The sequence below is a fragment of the Rhinichthys klamathensis genome, unplaced genomic scaffold, assembly GCF_029890125.1.
Source record: "Rhinichthys klamathensis goyatoka isolate OS25496 unplaced genomic scaffold, OSU_Roscu_1.1 h1tg000119l_1, whole genome shotgun sequence".
Taxonomy (NCBI): domain Eukaryota; kingdom Metazoa; phylum Chordata; class Actinopteri; order Cypriniformes; family Leuciscidae; genus Rhinichthys; species Rhinichthys klamathensis.
The window spans coordinates 1,484,630-1,508,634 of NW_026606656.1; the positions used below are offsets into that span (position 1 = coordinate 1,484,630).

At 38.4% G+C, this 24,005-nt stretch overlaps 1 long non-coding RNA gene across 1 annotated transcript in view; it reads left to right on the top strand.

The window, feature by feature from the left end:
• Positions 1-5,422: 5,422 nt before the first annotated feature.
• The window catches only part of LOC130088442 (uncharacterized), a 46,186-nt gene continuing 27,603 nt past the window's right edge, over positions 5,423-24,005 (top strand). Inside the window, exon 1 of the long non-coding RNA XR_008807465.1 lies at positions 5,423-5,768. This is a non-coding gene — a long non-coding RNA (uncharacterized LOC130088442). The remainder of the gene's footprint in view (positions 5,769-24,005) is intronic.

Below are 24,005 nucleotides of genomic sequence, written 5' to 3' on the forward strand. Positions count from 1 at the left end.
TGAACCTGCATGCACCATACTTGAGCTCTACTCACACATTAAGGGTGTTGATACTCCAATCAAACAACTGTAGACATGTTTGAAAGCTAATAAATTGCACAAATAGTCTAATAAAAGAGGAATAATTATTGTCATAAAACTCAATAACAACATTGTGCTGTTACAACTGTTAAGTATTACGATGACTCAATATGCATTTCTAAGTCTGTATGCCTTGAAAGAATAGGCCTAATTTGAATATTTAACACTACTTTTTTGAACCGCATCAAATCTATACACTCATAAAAATTCTTGTTTTGATGCGGTTCATTTTATTCAAACAATTCAATTTGATTTAATACCAATTTGTTGTTCAAACACGATTGTTTAAATTAAATTGACTTGAAATAACATTTCAATCAAGTAACAATCAAAGTTCAATCAAGTTCAATCAGCGTGAATATTTATATAATGTTATTAAAGAGAGCTGACAAAGATTTGAAAGAGCCCATTACAACAATGATGACATTCTATATCACAGTACAGACGGATGGATGGATGGATGGATGGATGGATGGATGGATGGATGGATGGATGGATAGAGCTTGATCTCTGGCGGTTGGCAAGGAAAATAGAGGAGATATAAAAGCACAATAACACATCCACTTAAAATAAAAGTAAACCTGACTGCTCTGCATAGATGCTAAGGGTTAAGCACGTTCATTGCCTGCATCTGGGAGTCATTTAAAACATTCCACAAGGCTTACCACATGTTTTCAGACAGGCTAAACCCCATGAAGCAGATTTTGCTGTCCAGGGCTGGAAGTTTTCAAAGAGTGCATTTGAGAAAATTAAACTGTTAGCTTTTTGAAGGCTCGAGATGAGATGGTGTGAGGGTGGCAGAGAAGACTATATACTCGTTTGGGGATCTGTGACTATCCTTGCCTGTCTTTGCGTACCCATGCGTGTGTGGATCAGTCCTCTTTGAAGTGGTGGGATGCTAAATGGCGCTAGTTCTTTCCCACCCTCTGATAGGATCTTCACAGGCTTGCGTTCCCAGCTCATTTCCTCTGGTCAAGTCTTGTGACCCGTCAAAACACAGAAGGGTTTTAGGTGTTCGCTCTAGATGCGATACAAAGGCCATGCAATTTAAACCGTACGCAATTAAACAATGACACAAAATGACACGTTCACTCAACCCAAGTCCTGGTATTTCATTCCAGGGGTGTGGTAAGGAAACCCTATTTATTCACTTATTTTCATGATTCTTATACTGTATGTTAAACAGATTCAGGCAGAAATATCAGCCAAAATCAAACCAGGGCTTCCATTGTGCAGATCATTTCAATGTAACACTCTTTTCAGTTGTATGAAGGCTGTTCTTTCAATCATTCATTACTTTAGATATGTGAATGGTCCAGCCCGATCTCACGGCAATTCGTACGAATTCATACGACCACACTCGTACAAATTCGTACGATTTTTGCTAATTCGTACATATTTTACGAGTTACCAAATTCGTATGAATTCGTACGAATGAACTACCCCTGACCCCGCCCCTAAACCTACCCATCACGTGGGTTTAGACAAATCGTACGAATTCGTACGAGTGAGGTCGTATGAATTAGTACGAATTAGCCACCTTTAAATCACTCGTAAGAATTCGTATGAATTGGTCGTGAGATAGCGTTGGAATGGTCACAATGTCCAGTGAGATCACTGCAATTCAGAATGTAAAGTGCTGTGGCTGGACTAGTGAGCATTTTGACAGGAATGTGGAACCACCTCAAAACAGCTTCTAAAGACCTGGATGAGACCTCCAACCTCCAATTTCATCTTGAACTGTTAGCCAACGGCTACAAGAGGCTGGATTGACAGGTTGTGTTCCAGTAAAGAAACCATTTATTCGTTTTATCTACTGCAAAAAAACACTTTGCATTTGCCAAAGAACATATGGAGTGTGGAAGATTGGAGTCGAACAAGTCAAAATTGAACAACCTACCATTGGATGGTGTCAGTAGGAGACGACTGGAGTGTTTTACCAAATGCATGCATGACACCATTAAGCAGCAGAAACATAATGGTATTGGGGAGGCATGTATGCCGCAAGTGTTGGAAGGATCTACAGAGTTTGGAAATCCTGGTGAACACAATGTAGCCAAGAATGGAGGATCTTTTTAGAGATCAAATGTGTATTTTGCAACATGATAATGATCCCAAACACACAGGGCATTCAAAAAAGTTGCAATGCAATGAAAGAGTTCATGCTCAGCATTTTGAAGTCTTTAAGTGGCCTCCTCAGTCCCCTGACCTTAAAGCCATTGAAAAGCTTTGGGAAATTATAAACTTGAGTTGTGATAAGTCCTGCAGGTCTTCCGATGAAACTCAACTTTGGGAAGAACTTAAGGAGGATTGGAAAAAAGTTAAGCATGTCACAAAGTTGAGTGTGTCAATGCCCAGGACATGGCTGCTATGATCAAAAACAAGGGAGAACCAACAAAATGAATAACTAATTACACTGTAGTCAATGCGCTATTTCATTAGCTTCTTGTTTTTCTATGCCTTTTTTTGCATTATACAATAAAATCCATATTTCAATGCTGGAGTTTGCCTTTCTGGCCAAATAAGTTTGTCATTTTAATACCTTAAACAAGTTTAGTATATACTTGTTCCCAAATGACTTGACTGTTTAATAGACCCTGAAATGTCATTAAAAGAAAATATTGTGAAAATATCCCCCCCGCACATCACTTTTGGCCACTACAGTAAATACTGTACATTAATATGATTCTATACACGTTTGTAGATTTAAAAAGCAAAGCTCGGTTTTATATAACAGGGGGGGCCCTGCTCTGGGTCTTTGGCCTGAAAAGATTGAAGACCCCTATTTTAAAAGGTCACTTCACATAGGCATCATCGGTTCCATTATACCTGTGCTTCTCAGCTCCAGTAATGGGGACACTAAGCAGCTGATCAGCTGAATCAGCTACTTTAATGTTTGAGACATCTAAAACATTCTGGGAGGTGGGTCCCCGGGAATGAAGTTGAGAAACACTGCTAGGATTCACAACATGAAGTAACACAGCAATAAAAACGGCAAAACATCAACCCAAGACCATAAGTTTGCATAATCAGGAAAAGACTTTGTCAAACCTGGGTAAAATCCATTGTTTCTATATATTTCCGGAGAGATGGGAGAGATTGATCTGATTATGAGCACTCTGAAACCTATATTTAATCTTAGGCATGCGTTTCTAAATATAGAACCAAGAAAAAAGAGATTTTCCCCTCAAATCTCACATTGTATTTTTTTTTTAAAGAAGGGGATTATGAGTCATTTGAACAGCTATTGAAGCCCGTAGGCCAAGCAAACCACATGTGACATGACTCCATCTAGTTTATTTTTCTCTTCTGTAAATGGGACGTTCCCTCATTTGCAAGGTGATGGGCCATATAGGCAAAAGGTCTTGGCATTCTTTCAGCAGTTGTACTATTTGCAAACACACACTGAGGGATACCAAGAGGGGTCACTCAGACCGGGCAGTCATATTATATGATGGGTAGCAAACAAGTAGAGGCAAAGGCTGCTCCTAGAATTAGCTCACGTAAACAAGATGAGGGCAGACAAACTGACGACACCTCCCTGTTGAGGGAAAAATAGATTCAACAGGTCTGTGCTGCATGGTCTCACCTGGTTTAGGCTGTTTAAAATGGGCTCTCAACCTACTGGGCCCTAGGATCTGATATTAGTGTTGCATGTGGATGGCTTCTCTTCTGTTTTAAATGCATGGTTGCAAAAGAAGAGCTTTTGCAACTGAGAAACGGTGTCCTTGTCGTCACAGTAAAGTGGTAAAAGGTCTTAAGAGTGTGGATGCTCAGCGCTTGAGTAAATTCAAGAAATCATCACAATATCAACGGTGCTTGCAGCTGTTTTTCACACAGTGCACGTCACGATGTTGACACATCTGTTCTGAGACCACAAAGGACGGCAATGCAAATGTTGCTTAAAGCCTTCTGGAACCTTTAACATCAATATTGTACACTGTAAAAACGAAAAGATACTTTCTAGGGTTTTCAGACTGACACACTGGCAGCAACTCTAGGCACTCAAAGAGGTCTCAAATATTCTACTGTGCACTTAAAAAAACTTCAGCATATATATTTGAAGCACCTCAAAGCCTTTCCTTTATGATTTGTGGCAAGTGGACAATCTCGTTGACTGTGTCAAGAGTTCTTGTAGGAACTTATTGATTCCATTTTGTACATTCCTCATACCCCTTTTCCATCAAAACGTCGCTGTTTTTTTCTTCACACATCTGATGCTTATCAATAATATATTTTTAACAATACCATTTTTTTTAGACAGATAGGAGTTTACACGAGTTTAGATGAGCTTCTTCTGATGCAATGGCCAGCAGATATTTAAATATGAGGAAAAATCATAGTAATCAATTATTTTTGTAAATAAATTTTATTTTATTTTAAACATGAAAAAAGCAACTGGAGACATGCAACATGATTTACAGTATATTATCTATGATATTTGATATATGTTGGTGCTGTATCACTTAATTTAAATTCTTTGAGTAGACAATTACATAGGCCTACACCAATAGTCTGATTATTCCCAGTAATCACAATAAGGAATTACTCAGATTAAGATCGTTAAGTGAAATAAACCAGTGGTTCTCAACATTTTGTCAACAACAATACTCAAAGGCCCAATGACTTTTCCTGTTGTTCATGATTTAATAGCTATATATATTGTACTCACAATTTCTACCCCCTAAAATAATGTAGAGCTTGGCTTATCTAGGGAAAAATGTAAATTAATTATAAAAAAATGTAATTGATAATTTCTTAATTCATTTTATTAAGTTACATGACTTCTTCAGAAATCACACTTTTATAATTAGACTTTTTCAAGACTGTTGTTGAGAGGGTGAATTAAAATAAGAAATATCTCGAGTTTTGACTTCTTAAAGTCATCTTGAGGCCCCCTTGGAAGTTTGCTAAAGCCCTCAAACGGGCCCTGGTCGCCGGTTGAGAACCATTGCTAAATTTACCACTGATAAATTTGAGACAAATCTCTTCAATCAAGTTTACATGCCAATTATCATTAATTGAATCATAGGTGTGATGGGTTTTGTGCTATTTTTCCTCACCATTCACTCATTCCCAAACCCACAACACAAATTGTTCAATTGAAATGCAAAATGTTTGGCGGTTTTAGTGTAGGCCACCGAACCTTCCTCAATTTGTCAGGAAGATGCCCAATCCTGAAACACCTTTTAATTTATTACACTCTAAGAACTTCGAGCTGTTTATAAGTGTTTTAGTGACCTGAAACACAGCTTTGTCATAATGCAAAAGCACTAAACTTCCTGCATAACGCGCAGTGGTTACATAAAGGCGAGTACCAGCTGAGCTTGTGTTCAGTGGTATCGTGCCCTGAAGTGACACCGCGGAAGGGGAGAATGGGAGGAGACGGCGGCGGAGGCTGGCCGGTGTTCGGTTTCACCAGCTCACACGTGACCGCAATGGCTGCTTGTCAGTTCCTTGCAGTGCATCATTCCTCTGCCGCCCTGCGAATGTAGCCTAGGCTACATCAGTGCTCTCGCTTCTTTGAACTGTCGGTGCGGACAATACCACCCGCCGAAACGAAATTCCTCTACACGTTCAGCAGAACAGCTCACCGGCTGAGAAGAAGAACGACATTCGGGAGAGAAATTAAAGCGTCTCTGGGTTCAACTTCCACCAACCAACACAGCGGTAGGAGGAGTCAACAGGTATTGGCGCTCTCTATTTACGTGACAATACAATTGCTTGGCTGACAGGTAGCCACATTAATAGCGTCTTGACAGATGTGGAGCAGTGAATAGGCGCGTCCTTCGGCGCTCAGATGCGGTGTGCTACTTAACTGTAAAGCTGCCCGTTGAGTTTGATCGAAACCGCATACGGGGGTAATAATGACCGGTCTGCGGCTGCTACGTAATAAAATGCGCTGTATTGTTCTCTTACCTGAATGAGCAATGTGTCATTGAGAGCTTTTGCAGAAAGTATTTCATGCAAACACGGATACGCTGCACTATCCGAGCGTCCTGCATTGAATGAATTGAATTTCGTCGTGCGTCGACTTTATTCATTAAAAATCTTATTCATATTATATATTTGCCTATATAGGCATACCATGTTGAGCATGATGTAAGTGTATTTAACTGGGTCACTTCGTTCTACAAACAAAAGGAACAAATGTATGCCTCTATATAAGTAATTTCCTGCTTGGATGAACTCATTTGAAATAGGCTACTGCATTTCGGTCAACATGCAATATCTGAATACTGAGCAAGCAAAGTATCTGTTCACCTGCCCGAATCTGCTATTTAAAGTGATAGTTCACCCCAAAATTTTAATTAAAGGGATAGTTCACCCAAATATGAAAATTCTATCATCATTTACTCACCCTCAAATTATTCAAAACCTGTATGAATTTCTTTCTTCTGCAGAACACAAAAGAAGATATTTTGAAGATTGTCAGTAACCAAACAGTTGGGTACCATTGACTTCCATAGTATTTTTCTTCCCTCTGTGTATTATTTATTTTTTAATTGTAAATTTATGTAGCCTACAAATTAACTAGTTTTATGGCTCGTTTAAAAAGAACCTATGTAGGCTATAGGCCTAATTGGTAATTTCATCCCATACATAAGCAGGTTATATAACATAAGCAATAAGCCCCGCCAACCGGTCCGCGTCGTGCCTAACAACGCCCCGTAGCTGTTCTAAATTCACTGTAAAACACGGCTTCAAGGGTCTTATTGCTTTTATAAAACGGTTACTCCATAAAAATATTCATTTTAATATTTTTTTTATTCATAAAATAAACATCAGCAACAAAAAATATAACGTTATAACACATTTATTCCTCCGTCAAGCAATGTAGTTCCAAAGAGGTTGCCAAGCAACACATGCAGCAACAAAGAATCACAAACGGTAGTTGCGCAGTAATACTAATGTAATGCAGTCACAGGTGTATGTTTGTTGAGTAATTTACAACGGCTTCAAACGCGGCTCAACCAATCAGAATCAAGGACCGGAACTATCTGTTTTATAATTGGATTTTTAATACCTGATGCCACAGATATACATGTTATCCCGTTGACATGTATTTACTGTAAAATAGGAACCTTTAAAAACTATAACATACAGAACCAGTATATAGACCCAAATATTTTATTAGGAGATAAACAAGGAAACAAAAGGAGTTTGCCATGAAAACATTTTATTAGCACTTTGCACAAAGTAATGCAAGTGAAGCATTGATCAAATCATATTATTAAAAAAACAAAAAAAAAACGGTTGTGCTTTAAAATGTAAAATCTGATGTCTCACTGAAATACATGAGTGAATTATGATCATTTGCGTAAAATCCAGACTTTGTGCTGATCCACCAATCCTGATGGAAATGATTAAAGTGCTAATGAAACCGCTCTATTAAGCCTGAAGAACCTGGAGGTGCCGTCATGAAAGCATTCGTTTTTAAACAATAACTATTCTGTGTCTTAAGTACAGTAAAACATTAGCCAATATATCCTAACTAAAATTACCATGCTATAAACAATAAGATACGATTCTAGATTTAGCACTTAATATTTCTGTAATATGGCCAAATCATTCACAAAATCGTACACAAAGGAATGCGCATGCTCAGGCTTCAAGCGTCTTCGTCAATAAGGTTTGCTTTATTATAAACCAATGAAATTGGATGTGGGCGGAGCAACACGTGTAGCCCTGCCCCATCGCCCAGACTGCAATATGGAGTACTAATATTAGGCACTCGATTCACTTTGTGTACTGTTGGATTAACGGCTGAAATGAGTCATGCTTGTGATGCATTGAAACTATTCAGCATATGGTGTAAGAAGCGAAGTGTTTTCGGTTAGTTCTGTTTTCGCAGTTAAATGGGAAGTTCCTCGACCATCTGTCTGCAATAGAAAGAGGAATGGGTACGATATTTGCTTCCTCAAAGCACTGCCACTTTCATGCACGTCGTTTGCAGAGACATATGCTACAAAGCCTGACATTTCGATTTTTCCGTTCATGAAAGCGTGCTCAAGGTATCACCTCCTGTTGTGTTTGTCTCTAACCTTCCACCAGGGCTCTCAAATGTCCTCTGTCGTTCCGAAATAGCAGGGAGGGGAACACAAAGCTGACTGAATCAGGGTGCTATCCAATGCTGTCGTCCTTGCCATTTTTTCAGAAATCTGCTTTTTCACACTGCTGGATATGACTAGTTGACGGCGCCGCTCCTCTTTCCAGTTCTCTATTTTACCTCCCTCTCTCTCTCCAGTGGATTGATTTTAGCGTTCTCTCTCATTAATCATTTCAAATTGTCTGCAATATTGTATATTGATGGAACTGATGATTAGGTATTTTGGATCCCTGTCTTTAGTTCACACAAAAATGAAAATTCTTTCATTTACTCAACCTCATGTCGTTTCAAACCCATAAGACATTCGTTCATTTTTGGAACACAAATGAAGATTGCCCATCCATGTAAAGACTATGTAATCAACATTTTTAAACTAAATGCAGTACATTTGATAAATGATCCATAAGAATTGAGCGTAAAGAACATGGTTGCTTTGAATGATGAACAGATTATATTTTAGGTTTTTATTTACCTCGACAAGAAAAGTCAGTAGAAATCGGGACTAAAGTACTGTGTTAAAGTCAGGATGAGGGGAAGCTATTTTGATGAAAGCTTACGAGGGCACATGTATTAAAAAAAAGATATACACCGATAAATCACCTATAATAAATAGTACAATATTCCATCTAAACATAAGAATAGTCCATTTTGATTTCATGGTGACTTTAATATGAAGGAGTGTTGTATAATAGGGTTAATGGAAATGTTCATAAACTTATAATAATAATATCCTGGCAGAAAATGACCAGTAAATCTTTCTGTTTTTCGCATATTTTTGTATATGTACATCTTGCAGTGTAAGATTGGTGAATGCATATACACAGAGCATATCAAATATGTTAAACAGAAGCTCAAAAGGTGTGTTTGACCCATGAAAACAAACCTTATTGATTCTTGAAACATGCATGCATGTTTTAGCTTCCATTTACCATATTTGATCTTAAATTTACATTTATGCTTTTATCCAAAGCGACTTGCATTGCAATTCAAGGTACACATTTACATTCTTATCAATTCTTGGTTTCCCTGGGACTCGAACCCATGATCTTGGTGTTACAAGCACCAACGCTCTACTGTTTGAGCTACAGGAAAGTCTAGAAAGATAGATGCGTGATAGATGCGCTCCATGTGCGTTCGTCAGTGTTTATGTGTTGGATAGGGTATAATTTCATGCAAAGAAGAATTCTGAGTTGCAAACTTCCAAACAATTTGACATCAATAAAAATCAGAATCATATATATATAAACAATGAGAGATGCTGTAGGGTGTCAATACAGTGACAGATACATATAGATAAACACATTTTGATGCTTACAATGAGAGAATGATTTTTTTTCTACAGTAAAAAAGCTCTTAATATAGTCAACCAGAGAAAACCTATACATTTGATTGATCAAATGGAGTTGCAATGGTTAAGACATTTTTATTTGAGTTTTTTGTGCAATCATGTGCTCATTTTCCAACAACATACTGAGTGTGAGTCACTCTGATACTGATCTTTTGACAAATCCGAAAAAGTACAGCTGAAAATAAAAGACTTTGACCTCGTAAATCGTAAAGAAAATAAGGCGGTCATATGACAAAAGAAGCAGAAATCTGTCCTTGAGCCCATGTAAGTTCAAAACTCATGCAACATGTAAAAGCTGACAGCTGTTTACTTCAGTCTATTGTTTTGTTTGCTGTAGGTTTTCCATACAGAATTACTAGAAGTACTTTGCCGCTGCCCGGTGCTCAGGCCACAGTACTTTGGCTTCTTTCTTATTTTGTCTAGTTTCTGGTCACAATTTTTCATCTTCTTGATTTAGATATTTTGGAATCTCACACTGCTCAGAGACTCCTGGCAGAGCTGCTTCTTTTGTGGTCCAGTTCATTTCATTGTGGTGGAAAAGGTGAGAATGGGATTTGTGACTTAGGTGAATTTTTACCAGATTTGCAGGCAATGTAAGGGTGATGAAAGTTGCTGACCTTTTTTGAAATGGAACATTGTAATTTGTTTAGCTCTTTTACTGTCTGTTTGGTAAACAGACAACCTGTCTTCTATACTCCGCCAGTGGCTTTGTCTCTGTTTATGCTCGCGTGTATTCTTTACATATGTTCATTTGTTGGCATGAGACCAGATTCAGCATTTCGGTCCATGTTTCTAGGTCTATAGGATACTAATTTTCATTTCCCCTTCAATTAATTTCCCCTTGCCCATTTAGTCATTTAGCAGACACGTTTATTCAAATTGATTTATAAATGAGGAACAAGTATTTTACAATTACCAACAATATTCGTAGTACTGCTTTACAACTTATGTTGCAGAAAAAACATCTCTTATTGTTTAAGTATAAGTCCTCAGTTGAAGCATGTTTCGTGACTGTGGGAGTGAATCGTGATAGACAGCTAGTTTCAGTGTTTTGTTTGTTTTTAAATTATGTTTATCTGTGTTGCTTTAATTAGTTAGTTAGCTTTAGCTGTTAGACAGTTTGCACCGTAAAACCCTTGAAAGCACCACTGCTACAGCCATACACATGCAGGTGAAAGTCTTTGTCCCTTGCGTTTCATTGCGCCATAAATGTTGTTTTCAAAAAAAAATTAGTTTCAAATTTTCAAATACACAACTCGAGACCCGTTTTGGTGTGCTTTATCCAGCTGTTGAACAGAAGAGTCTGCCTATCCATTTGTATATTTGAAAGAATCGGCCACCCAGGCTTTGCTCGCATGTCTGCAATGTTACTAAAACATCCCCAGACAAGGACAAGACACTGATGACTAAACCTTCAGATAGAGAAGCAGGAAGTAGGTGTGTTTATTTCCTGTCAGTCACGATTTCCTTTGTAAAACATTCTTTTCAGCTAGGCAACATATCTTTGTTTTGAACACAGTTGCCAGATGAGTGGCATCACATGCAGCCTTGGGCAATGCAATCCGAGGACACGCTCGGTTCTAATGACCGGAATGATTTCAGGAGAAACATGTGCTGATAGTCCGTGACACACTCACTTTGTGTTTTTACATATGTACCAAAGCTTGGCATTTATGACATATAATTGCGATAGAGTTGGACGTTTTCCTTTTAGGCATGTAACTGATGTAGGAATTGCGAGTGTGCCATTGCGGACGGGGAAGCGAGTGACTCTTGCTCATGGGCTGTGCAGCGGAAGACAGATGGGTGAAGGTAAATTAAACAAGCTGATCTGGCCTTCTCTCCTCACTTTGACAGTGTGCCAGCCACGGCGCCGGGTCTCTGTCATTATTTAACGGCCAGCGTTAATGGGGTCTGGCTGCCGGGAGAAAGCGAGGGAGAGAGAGGATGACATTTTTTAAGGGAAAAAGTGGACAAGGTTTTGTACTTGACCATGCAGTCAGATGAGACACAGGTTTCTTGTTTCCTATCGGAACATGATTTTTTTTTTCTACACTAGTAGCTGGTGGTGTTTTAGGCTCTTCTCAAGTCCAGCATCGACCTCTGTCACATAAAGTCATGGCAGCTTTGCTGCACCCTTTGTCACCCGTAAGCAGTTTTTCAGGGAATGGAATAACATCTGGATAAGCTCTGCAAACCCCAATAGCAGGAAGGGGGAAAGTCATATCCACATCCAGTCCACAGTTAGATGGAACTTTTTTTAGGGGGGGATTTCATTTGAAAGTGAGCATTACTATGCCTTACTTGATCTGAAGCATGGCTATGGTGAAGGGCATTAGGCATGTATGTTCACATTTTTCACATTATCTTGTCACTTTATCGTATTTATATCATATAAGATTGAGTTTTGCATCAAATATGTGGTGTTGTATGTTATGTGTATATGGACGGACTTATGAATATTAATTAGGGGTTGTAAGATTCATCAAATAGTCCTACTGATTTGCTAAAAGGCAGGTAAATGACCACTCAGGCTTCTGCTCAGTCATCGTAAGCATGTTTTTGCATACCTCGCAAAATATTCATTTAAAACATAGACCTCTATAAGCTGAATCAATAATACATTGTAAATGTATCAGCCTTCTGCAACAAATATTTTTCAGATTTTCTAAACCGTTTTAAGTCGTAAAGTGAGCAGGATATATTAAAGTAACACCAGGTAACTTTTCAACCTTCATAATATACTTCCACGTCCCTTGTGATGGTACATCGACTTACAATAGGTTGAATGACATGTCTGCCATAGCCTGACGGGGTCTGTAGCGTTTTTAATCGTACTTTTAAACTTCGGGTTTCGGGTAGTAACCGGCGAAAAAAGAGAACTACAAAATTCGACTGCTTTACGGCATATACGTCACTTCCACCACCACCCCCACTTCCTTAAAATCGGACGTGCGAGCCAAATAGTCATGGTCGAAGCAGCACAGAAAAACAAGAAAGCAAAGGTTTTATCGGAGCAAAGCAAAAAGAGAAAAAGAGAAAGTGATCGCGTTAAAGGCAGAACGAGGATCAACATTGGGCCAACATTTTCTCGCTGGCGTGAGCTGAAGGAGGAGGAGGGGGGCCCGACCGATGCGGACTTGGCAAAAAAAAAAAATCTAATGAAAGCCTATGTCTAAACGGCGTGCACAAGTTTGGTAGGGGCTACATTCTTGCAAGTAAATATATAAGATGTACAAAATCATATTTTAGGATACCTAACATGTCTGTGATATTTCTTTATTTGTCTTGCCTCAAGCTATAATGCAAATCGATATTATAATATTGACGATATATGGTTATTATCTACCACTCAAACATTGCATTGAAGTATCATATAGATTCAGTTACTAGGCTACTATAATGACGCTGGCTTGTAAACGTGATCATCGCGATCATTTGTCGTTAGAAAAAAAATAAAACCCATGAAATTATATTCATATGACATGCTGAAATATATGCCACTGTACCTGGGATGAAGACATTTCACACGCGACGCAAGCAGAACACCTGCATGTGACCTCCTCCTACAGTGTTCAGGGCTATCATGGTTGTCAACAATTGCTCGTGCATGTAGGATGACAGAGTTTACGACAGTAGTAGAGGTCTAGAGGACAATACTGTTTCCCAACTGTAGGGGGACCCCACCCCGAGAGCAAAAGTAACCTGGTTTTACTTTAAAAATTAGCGCATGGCTTCGGCAGACATGTATTTATGTACTAAGTGGGGCAGCGGGTGCATGAGCCCTGCCCAGCTTTACAGCGCCCCACAATTATCTGATGTAGCCTAAATCTGTGGTGAAAAATGGAACTGCAGCGCGCTCGCAAAGACCCGCCCCCTTTAGTTACTGTTGCTATGTCCGACAAGCCATGCCGCACATCATGTTCTCACGTAGTGAAAAATACATCGCTGAGCAAAGAGGATACTGACAACGCAGACAGACAGGACAGACTAGGTTACTTTTGATATGAAACAAAGTCTCAATCTTCAAATTTGGTCCCTTTTGTGGCTCTTTAATGTGTCGTGACAGATAAAAGCTGTCAGTTAAAGTTGCTGGTGAACCGATCATCTCTTCCTTCTACTTAATTTATTGGTCAAATAAACATGAATGAACTTCAGAAGGAATGTTGTTTCAACCGCGGAAAGACGTCACAGTTTATCAGGTTCAAATCCACCGATGTTAATCTACTAACTCTCCTGACTGCTTTAACGGAAAAAATGGTGGATTCGGCGGATTTTGATTGGTCAGAATGCCTTGTCAATCAAACTCCCTGCGAAGGGTGGTGCAGAATTCAAACTGCCGTTGTCTTGCGTAAACCTCGCTCGCTCCAGACCAAGACGATATCAATCCGCTTCAGCTGTATCTTCTGCGTCAGGTCAGTAACTAACGTTAGCTGGCAGGCAAGTCTGGTCTTCCTATGAGTGTATCAAATTAATGAAAGTATAAATCGTTTAGGTTAAACGTTCTCATGTGAATAGCCTTTATATAGTTCTGTTCTGTTTGTTTTATGTTTGTCCTGAGAATAGACATGACTTTCTTTTTGTTGCCGGAATTCCTCCACAATTTGTAATACTCTCTAAAACATCATTCGGAGGCAACAAATGCTACATTAAGGCAGTTCTAAGATGGCATTCTATGCGTGTGTTATGTGTACTTACCTTTTACAGTCTATGGTACTACTTACTGTCTGTCAATCAACGTTAGAGCGCCACCCTCAGGCTAAATAACGCAACATCTGCCAAAAGTGTTCTGCATGTGTTCAGCGATTAGAATATTAGCTAAATGTTTATCATTAGCTAGCCCTCAGAGGCTCAGACCCAGAATCTGGCCTAAATTTACGGTCAGGAGCCGCTACTGATCCTAATCCAAACTGGATTTCCTTTTATACGCTGCAGAGTTTGAGTAATGGATAAGATGAGATGATTTGATGAACCTGACAGGTCCAATAAATGGAAACAATTAATGTAAAGTGAACACACTTATGAATTGTTTATGTGATCTTCTAAGCGCACTGTCTGTCTGTGTGCATGACCGAATGAGGGTGAATTAAAAATGTCACACTGGAGGTGGGCTATCAGTATACAATTACTCAAAGACTCACCACACGTAAAATTTACTAAATGATTTCACAGCTAATATGTATTCCAGACCTCGAGAGCCGCAAACACATTTTCCAGGCTTAAAATCCTCTAGCTGAAAGAAAAATGAGAGAAAGGTGGTTAAGTAAAAAAAAACCCAAAAAAAACAAAAAACAGTAGGCTATATATTTAGATGTTTCATGTATCCTGGATGTTTTTTATTGGCTTGTGTTTCTCTGCAGGGAGACGAACATATAAGGGTCGATGACAAATAACTTAAGAGTGTCCAAGATAAAGACAAGAAATTCTAGACAAGTTTTAAACAAGTGGTTCGATTTTTGTTTTTCTAGTAATGTTGGTTTCATGCTGTTTTAAAAAAAAGTTTATACCATTTTAAAAAAAATGAATTTTTTACTTAAAGCTGCAGTCCGTAGCTTTTCCTCTTTGTCGCCATCTCTCTGTTCGAAATCTGTAACTGCAGTGATTCGCGGAATTATCATCTTTACGTGGGTTGTAAATCGGCATGAAACAGCGCGGATGAACACAGTGTTTTGAGGCGAGTGGTGCTGTCAGTCACTGCGCTGTGTGGATACTGTCATTCAGAATCACAGATTCACTTTTTGAAAGTTTGACCAACATAAGAATTTTCATAAGAAAATGTCTTCTGAACAAGTAAGTAACATCCATTTTTGTTCTGACCAACTAAGGGGGAAAAAGCTCGACATGATAAGCTTCGTTAGATTTAATCAACGCGATTTACAGCAACCGTGCAAATTATAGCCTACTTTGTTCTCAAATTGTTCATGTTAACGACATCACATCAGCATTGCGTGACTAATGTTAAATTTAATGTGTTTTATGGTTACCTGTGTAGTTCAGAATTCATATTCTCCATAATAGCAAAACGAGAAAGGCACAACAAAGGAAACTCCATAACTGTGTGAATTAAGAAAACGTACTGTTACACGATTGAACTATTGAAATGTCTTACTTGTTCAGCAGAAAAAAGCCGTCTCTTCTTCCGTTTTGAACCCCTTCAAAACACGGAGTTCACGCACTTTTCAAAAGGCCCACCGATGTTTAAATCCTTGTGTTCGCATGAGACGGTTTCTTTCTCTTTCTCTAGCCACCTTAAATCCGAAGTACGAAGTCTTTTGGGTTTTATAACTGCTGAATCTCCAGTTGACACTGATGATTGTTGTTTGGATCTTTCTGGATGCCATAAGTTTAATTATGTAAAGTGCTGCGAGAAAAGCCTATACATCTAAACATCTCGTCACGCGCAGTATAGCCGGCTAGCCGAAACTCCTTCTTTATGTGTACGGGTGTGACGTAATGACGCAAAGACATGCTCGAATTTCCCGCGGAAACCCACCAGTACCACTGGAATTTAAATCATTATTACAAGCTAACCGTTTTGAATCTAGCTATGGCAAGCAGATAGTTTTGACCACTGGCAGAATAAGTTTTTTTTAATATAATTATTTTGGATTATTTTTAACTTAAAAAAGCTACGGACTGCAGCTTTAAAAATAAAAAAAATTAAAAATCAAGTAAACTACACCTTGATTGTATGTGAGTGTACACATTTTAATCATTATTTTCAAATAGGTTTTTCATATGTATTTCAAAGTAAGATTTTATTACGAATAAAAAACAAAACATTTATAAATATCATTGTTCATTGGGGTTGCACCACATGAAATGTACAATTTAAGTCATTATATGTATGAATTACATTTGTAATGTATTTTTTTAAATAAATAAATTGACCCAGACAAAAAATGAGCATTGCCGCTCACCCATAAAACAGACCTTCAAATTGCTACCACTTTGATCAAAAGAAATCTTAGGCACAAAGACACTGTGACAGAAAATATGCTTGAAAAAAATACAGTTTATATTTGTGTTAGGAAATGTTAGTGTTGTTGTATTAGCACAAACAGGCTGTGTGGCCTGCATTGAAGAAAGGCGAAAAATCTGTTAGGACATGTCAGACAGAGATACTGATCTTTGGAGGTGCATGACAGTGGGCCTCTTCACATCTCCCCCGTGAGTCTTTGAACCACCTTGTGGCATGAGTCATGACACAACAGTTCAAAAGCTCCTCTCCTTGCTCAACGCACTCGTAAAAACCCAGATAGCGTGTGTAAATCTGGAGCAGAAGTGTCGCTGCACTGGCTGCCTCACTCTTGATTTATAGCCCCCAGTGCACCATGGACACTAGTTCTCTAAGTTGTAACCCAGCCATGGCAGCCTGCCCCCATAATGGCAAGCATGTAAAAATGCTTTTAGCTTTCTTCATCCTTTGCATTCCTCTATCGCAGGTCTTTAAACTACATAGGGGCTTGTTTTCTGCCGGTATAACCACCGAACCTCAGAAAAAGGAAGAAAAGAGTTGTTGTGAGGTACAAGAATATAGTTATATACAACATGTTACATGCTCACTTAGCCAAAAAGAATACTCATGATCAGGCTGCAGTTACACTGGTTTTGTTAATGATGACGACTAAAAAGGTGATTTATTTTATTATATATATATATATATATATATATATATATATATATATATATATATATATATATATATAGTGAGCTACATTAAAAAAAAAAAAAAAAGTTTACAAAACAGGGGTTTTCACAGCAATGGCTCTTCTATGCTATTTTGGGTTCCTCAAAAACCTTTTTAAGTATAAGCTCTTAACAGAACATTTTTTTTCTTTCTGAGTGTTAAGAGTAATTAAAAAATCTAAAGAATCTTTACATTACAAGGAACCTTTAGTGCAGTGGAAAGGTTCCATTGACATTAAAGGTTCATCATGGAACCATATGCCAACAAAAAAGTTTCTATTATATTTAAGAGTGTATGCAAGTGGAAACTAAATTTAACCAACGTTCTGAAGTCTACATGTTGTGATTGGCAGAGGTAAGTAAGCATTAGGTTAGTTGAAGTAAAACAGGTCCATGTCTGCAGATCCATTTTCCATAAGCCCAGTCTGATTTGTGGCATCAAGTCTATATCCGAGAGGGTGTTCAAGGAAATTAATATATCGCTTTGTTTAAATGTGAGGGGTTTTTATTACTAGACTAAAAAGACAATTTGAATCACTTACCCAGTGGGCAATTGATGTTGAAAAGACATCAAATTGATGTCAAAATCAACGTCAAGGAACAGGTCAAATATGCAAATCAAATTGACGTCAAAACCAATCCTTGACATTGATTTGATGTAAACTGAATGTCAAACATATTGACCTGCATATACATAAACCAATTTCAGTGTGGGTATAACTTTCTCTTTTCATCTAATTACCACTGGAAGACATTTTCTTTTCAAACTGACCTTAAAATGATATACAATATCTTGATCAAGTCTTGACCAACTTTTGACGTCAAATTGATATCATGGTGCCCGCTGGTGTGTTTTGTTGTCTACTTTAGTAATGTGTGATCTCAGATCATAAAAACGAGCCTAGTTGATCCTGTGAGGCTGTTACTTTGTATAGTTAGCAGGACTTGATAAACCTCTTCAAATAATCCTGGACTCTCCAGACAATCAATTCAGTTCTGTATGACCCTTTAAAAAGGGATGAGTATGTTTGATCCGAGGGGTCGATGTCCTCACGAGGGCAAGACTTAACAGGTGGCTGAGCAAGTGGCTGTTCTGACGGACGTGTCCTATGATGTGATCTATGATTGATCTATTCTCCTATACACTAGTGTGGCCTCAGACACTCCGCAGACCTTGAAAAGGGAGGCCATTTGGTGGATTATCATGACAAGGGAGCAGACCTTCTTAATGGGGACGAGAATGGAGCCAAGACGAGCTATGAGAGTAATTCTCTTATCTGGGCTGTTTCTGTGTGCTGCTCACGGTTGTGATCATTATGTCCTGTAGTCTGGTCTTGATGTCTTGGACGCTTTATTGAATAAAGTGCAAGGAAGTTCTTTACTTGATTGTGTGCTGTAAGGACATCCTCTTGGTTAAGACAAAGTAATGATTATTTGCTGTTCAGTCATGCTAATAGATTCAGTGAAGAAAAAAACTGTGATGTTGATCAATGAAGCGAAGGCTGAACTACACTAGATTTCAGTCCACAGTTTAAAGACAACAGCTGCTTTAAAGGAGTGTTCCTGGTTTATTAGAAGTTAAACTCTGTAGACAACATCTGTTGCTTGCTGACGTTTACCACAAAAAAGAGACTCGTCCCTTAGTTTGTAGTAACATGCTGTACACTTACAATGGAAATTGATGGGGAAATATAATTCCATTTTAAACAGTGCAGCTCATTTTTAAAGCGCTTTGATAGATAATTTTTCTTTATTTTATTTGTCTCCATTTATAAAATGATTTGATAGCTGTATGCATAAAGCGAATCTTAAAGCGGTCGCTGGCTTTATTCGGTCGTGACAGGAGTTGGAAAAATAGGTTAGAATTTTTTCATAGACAATGTTAGTCTCATATTAATGCGGTGGTCCGGTTAAACCGTATATCCACGGTTTCATATATTAAAATATGTCAGTGCCATTGTTTTTTGTCTCAAGATGCACACCAGTAATGTTTTTTTTTCTAAGGCACGTTTATAAAAGCTACCTAAATGTCCTAACTGAACTAAGGCCACTTAGTTAAGATGGCTTAATCTAAGCTCTGTCTGTGAAACCGGACCATATTGTTTATGGCTATGCTTCCATATAAAAGAAATAAAATGATTTTGTAACAAATCAAATTATTAGGCTATGGTCACTGTTCTATATGTAGTAATAAAAAATAGCTGTAATTTAAATCAAACTTGCTTGACAGGACAGGCACTACAAAAGTACCAAATAGCTGCATGTAAGTGTGTGTGTGAGGGATATACAGTATAAACAAGCTAAACGCATAGACTGTATAAAACAAGGGTAAAGTTATAATCGCTAACATAGCAGACCACATCGGTGACAAAAGTACATTGGTACACAAGCACACAATCAATTTTTTTTTTTTACATGATTTATTAATGACTCCGCATCATCTATATTAAAATAATCACTTCATCCGATGTTTAAAGTGAATAAAATTACATTAACTTACTGGAGTGTGGAGTTCCACAACTACTCAAAAACGTTGTTCTCTCCCAGTCCCACCGGACTGTGTGTGTGGGTGGTGAGGTAAAAGGGGAGCAGGCAGTGGACCAAAGCACTGTGAGGCAAGGGAGGGGGGACTCAAAATGTTTAAAACCGTTTTTGTTGTTGCCCCGTTTGCATTGTATTGTTTTACTTACACAATTATTTTAAGTATATATCATTATATTATTTACAATACACATATTTTAATGAAATTTTAAGGGGGGACAAGCCTCAGATAGAGGGGGTTCTGAGATTTCTGCCTATGGTGTTTGTTTAAAAAACATTTTTAGTTGTCTTTACGAACTGAGGGAAAGGTCAGAATTATTTTTTGGTAGTAAACAACAGCATATTAAAGATTTTTAATGGAGTTTTGCTTTTACTGAACCATTAAAATTTTATTAGTACTGCAAAACTGTTTATATTCAAATAACCACTGCCTCCTTGTTTGGAAATGAATCTAGATGAAGAATGCAGTCTGAACAAGTGTAGTCACTTAAATTCAGGAAGACTGGCCATTATAGACTTGCCAGTCGTTTCCAAACATAGTAAAAAAAAAAAAAAAAAGACTCAAAGAAACTGAGTTCCTCTGCGAGTAGAGTTGAGGTTGGATAGGGTCCTCACGTGAGGTTTGCTGATACCAGAGACACAGGATATCCTGTAGAGCAGGGTCTGGAATAGGAAGTGTTGCCACGCCACTGGCACCAGTGTAGGAAGCGGCTATGAGGAGACGCCTGGGATCTTGGCAAACATTTTAGAGGTGTTAAGTGCGCCAATGGCTTCTGTTTTAACAGGGACTTCCCCTTTTTCGGGACAGTGAGTCGCCTTTCCTCTGGATGATCCTTTCCTCACATTTCATATTATTGTGTACATGTGCGTATGAGTGATTTGTTTCCCTCGTAAATCTATTTCACCCAAAGTCTTGTTTTATCTAGCACATTTATTGAGAGGTTGATTTTTATCAGTTATGCATTTTCATTATTAGCATGATTACAAGACTGTGATTTTTGTATGTGTTGTATTTGACAAATTTTCCTGAACTAGACTAAGAAATCAGCCATAAATCCACTGTATCTTTTTTTTTCTCCTCTTTGCATACAGAGTTGAATTAAGGCCTATTGAGTTGATAGGGATGTCGGCTCTACAGTTAGTCCACCATTAACTGAAAGACCCTGCTTAAAATTCCTCAATTCACAATTTGTTTGTCACACTATGCTTGCGACCTTGAGTAAGACTTGTATTGCCATCTGCTCCTTAGTCATCCTGGCCCCGTGCTTTGACCTTCTCTCGTATGCTTGATCAGTCGGGACATGTGCTCTTGCAGTTAGGGATAAACTGATATTATAATTCTGGCTTATAATTATTTTGATTTGATTTTGAAACGCTTTGATTGATTAAACATGACTAATAAACACACGACTGCCTTATTCTGTGTAAGGAGCCACATCATCTCACAGAAGGATGCTCAACTGTTGTTATGAAGTGAGTTTGGAGTAAAAGCATGTTATTAAATGTTGTATTTTGTTGGACAAGAGGTTCATAAATGCTTCTCATGTTTGGAAAGATGTTTGGCGTGTGTTGCTTTTTCAAATGCACGTTATAAGTGACTCAAACTCACAGTGCTTTCAGATGGAGCAGCGTTTACAGAGCCGTACATCAATGACAAGCTGCGCATAAAAAATAATCGCAGCCTTTGCGATTTCATAATCGCGATAAGCCAAATCGATTTAAGTGCGATTTCATGTAAATAGCGATTAATTGTGCAGCCCTAAAAACAGACTCAAAAGGAGAATAACTTGCATTTTGAACCATGGTTCCTGGTCCATATGGATCACTTTTCAACTACAATCCCTACTTTACACACATTGTGATATCTATGCTAAAACTATATATTGTGAAGTTTTTTAATGCTATTTGAGCATAAGAAACAACTTTTGAGATAGATTATGCAGGTTTTGTTGCCTAAGTGAAGTACCGTATGTTATTTGATATGTGAGTTTGGCAAACAGTTTTTGAAATTTCCCTATTTTCCCTATTTAAGTAGATAGGAGTTGGTCTTGCATGCTTGAAATAGCCTCCAGGAGGCATTGCAAATAGCCACAGAGTGAACTGACATTTCTTGAAAGGGACCAAACTGTTACTTAACAGTTTGTGCTGGATTACGTCCACAAAGTATAGACTTTGAATGATTGCAAGGGCTTAGGGTGGCATTTGGGACAGGACCCGTGTTCATAATCTCCCAAGTTACTCTGGGACACATGAGACATAAACGAGAACACATAAAACTGTTGTTAAATTGCTAGGTACAATTTAAAGTTAAAACCAAAGACTGATACATTTGAATCTGGATCAAATTAAACTAGTGCTTAGCAGTATATTCTCAGATGATTAAAATGACAATCTTTATTTAGAGTCAAGGCACATTGGTCCTCTGAAACTGATGTTGTCTGTCATGAGCAACGTGAATTTCAGTATCGTTACAGTACAGGGGCTCCCTCCTTTTCAGAAAGCTCTCTAACCACAGCATGGAAAATCCTTCACTCTTCCCTGTAGTTTGGAGGGCCCTAATTTGGCTGCTTACCTTGGCACTAGTCTAATAAAGTAAGCCCAGTTTGGAGTGTGTGGTCTGCAAAAACACCTGTGTGTGTTCGGGTGTTTGTGTGTGTTTGCGTGTTTAGAACGTAAGGGATTGAAGACGTTGATGTCATTGCTCTGTTGTATTTTGCGCATGCACATTGTCTCCGGTCGTCTGTATTGTTGGCTGGGTTTAGCGTGTGTTTGACTGCGTGGTTGTGAGTGTATGGCTGAATGATTAAGGAGGGTGTGTTAGAAAGAGGGAGGGAGTGAGTGAGTGTGGGGTGGAGGAGAGCGGAGTACGTGTGGTCTGGATTGGCTTGTGAGTCTCAGTCTAGTAAAATAAACACTCTAGTCCCATAGCCCAAGAGATTATGCTACATTTTTGATAGCCACAAAAAACCCAGCTGGAAGAGCTGCATCATTTCCTCGACCTCATTCTGGCATGGTATTATAAGTGTATGTCAGTGTGAGTGTGTATTTATATACTCTTTCTGTATTGTTGAGAACAGAATCTCTTAGAGCTGCATGCTGATGATGAACCAAACTATTGTTCAATGTGTCAATAAGTTATACAGAATGCGAACTCCTCTTTATTATCACTGAAGCTGTCAGTCACATCAGTTCAACACTGATTTCTCCACTCTTTAAACTAAGTATTTACATCTCATACCTTGTTGGTTGTAGTGACAGCCTTTGTGTGAGCTTGCGTGTTGAGTGCCATAGAGTGTCTGCTTGTCATAAATACCGGAATCGAGGTAGCGTTTTTAAACTTTTGGTTCCATCGTCCCAAAGTTAATGGGATATTTTAATGGGTCAGTGGTTAACACAAGCTCAGAATATTTTAATGTTTTATTCTGTGACATAAAATGTGACATCAGTAATACCCCACTCGTGAGATTTTAAGCTTTTACTTTCGAAAAAAGGTGGTTGCTAATAAGTGATTAAGGGTGTGTTCACACTTGGTATGTTTGGTTCGATTAAAACGAACCCTGGTGCGATTGCTCTGTTAGTGTGGTTCATTTGAATAAGTGTGAACGCTACCATACAAACCCTGGTGCGCACCAAACAAGCCGACCGAGACCCCTGAAAAGATGGGTCTCAGTCCGCTACCAAACGAACTCTGGTGCGGTTCGAATGAAATATGAATGCTACACGGACCAAAGACATGTAAATTAACCAAAAACAGGTCATGATGTCACAATAGGTGACCGTAAAAAGTAAAGAATGCTCAAGTATACCTGTTTCTTCTCGTTATAGTCACAATTTTACCTATCACAGTTCGGTACAGGTATCAGAACCGCGTTTCCTCGCAGCAGATCTTCGTTTCGTTCGATCATTGTTTTGGATGTTTGGTAAGTTCCATTTTGAAATATACGTCATAAAAGCCGACCTATCAGGTTGTGAACGTATCCCTATGCCTTTAGGTATGTTATCTTTAGGTTCGGTGTTAAAATGCTAATGTGAACGCTAAGCAGACCAGGACTTTTTTTTGGTCCGGACCAAACGAACCAAGCGAAACGAACTACAAGTGTGAACAAACACTTATGGGACCTGTCCCTAAATGGGACTACAAAAGCTGTCAGGGTCATTAAACATCATCACACTGAACAGAAAAACTAATCTACTTACTAGTCCACTTTTACTAGAGGATTTCTTATGTGGTGGTAT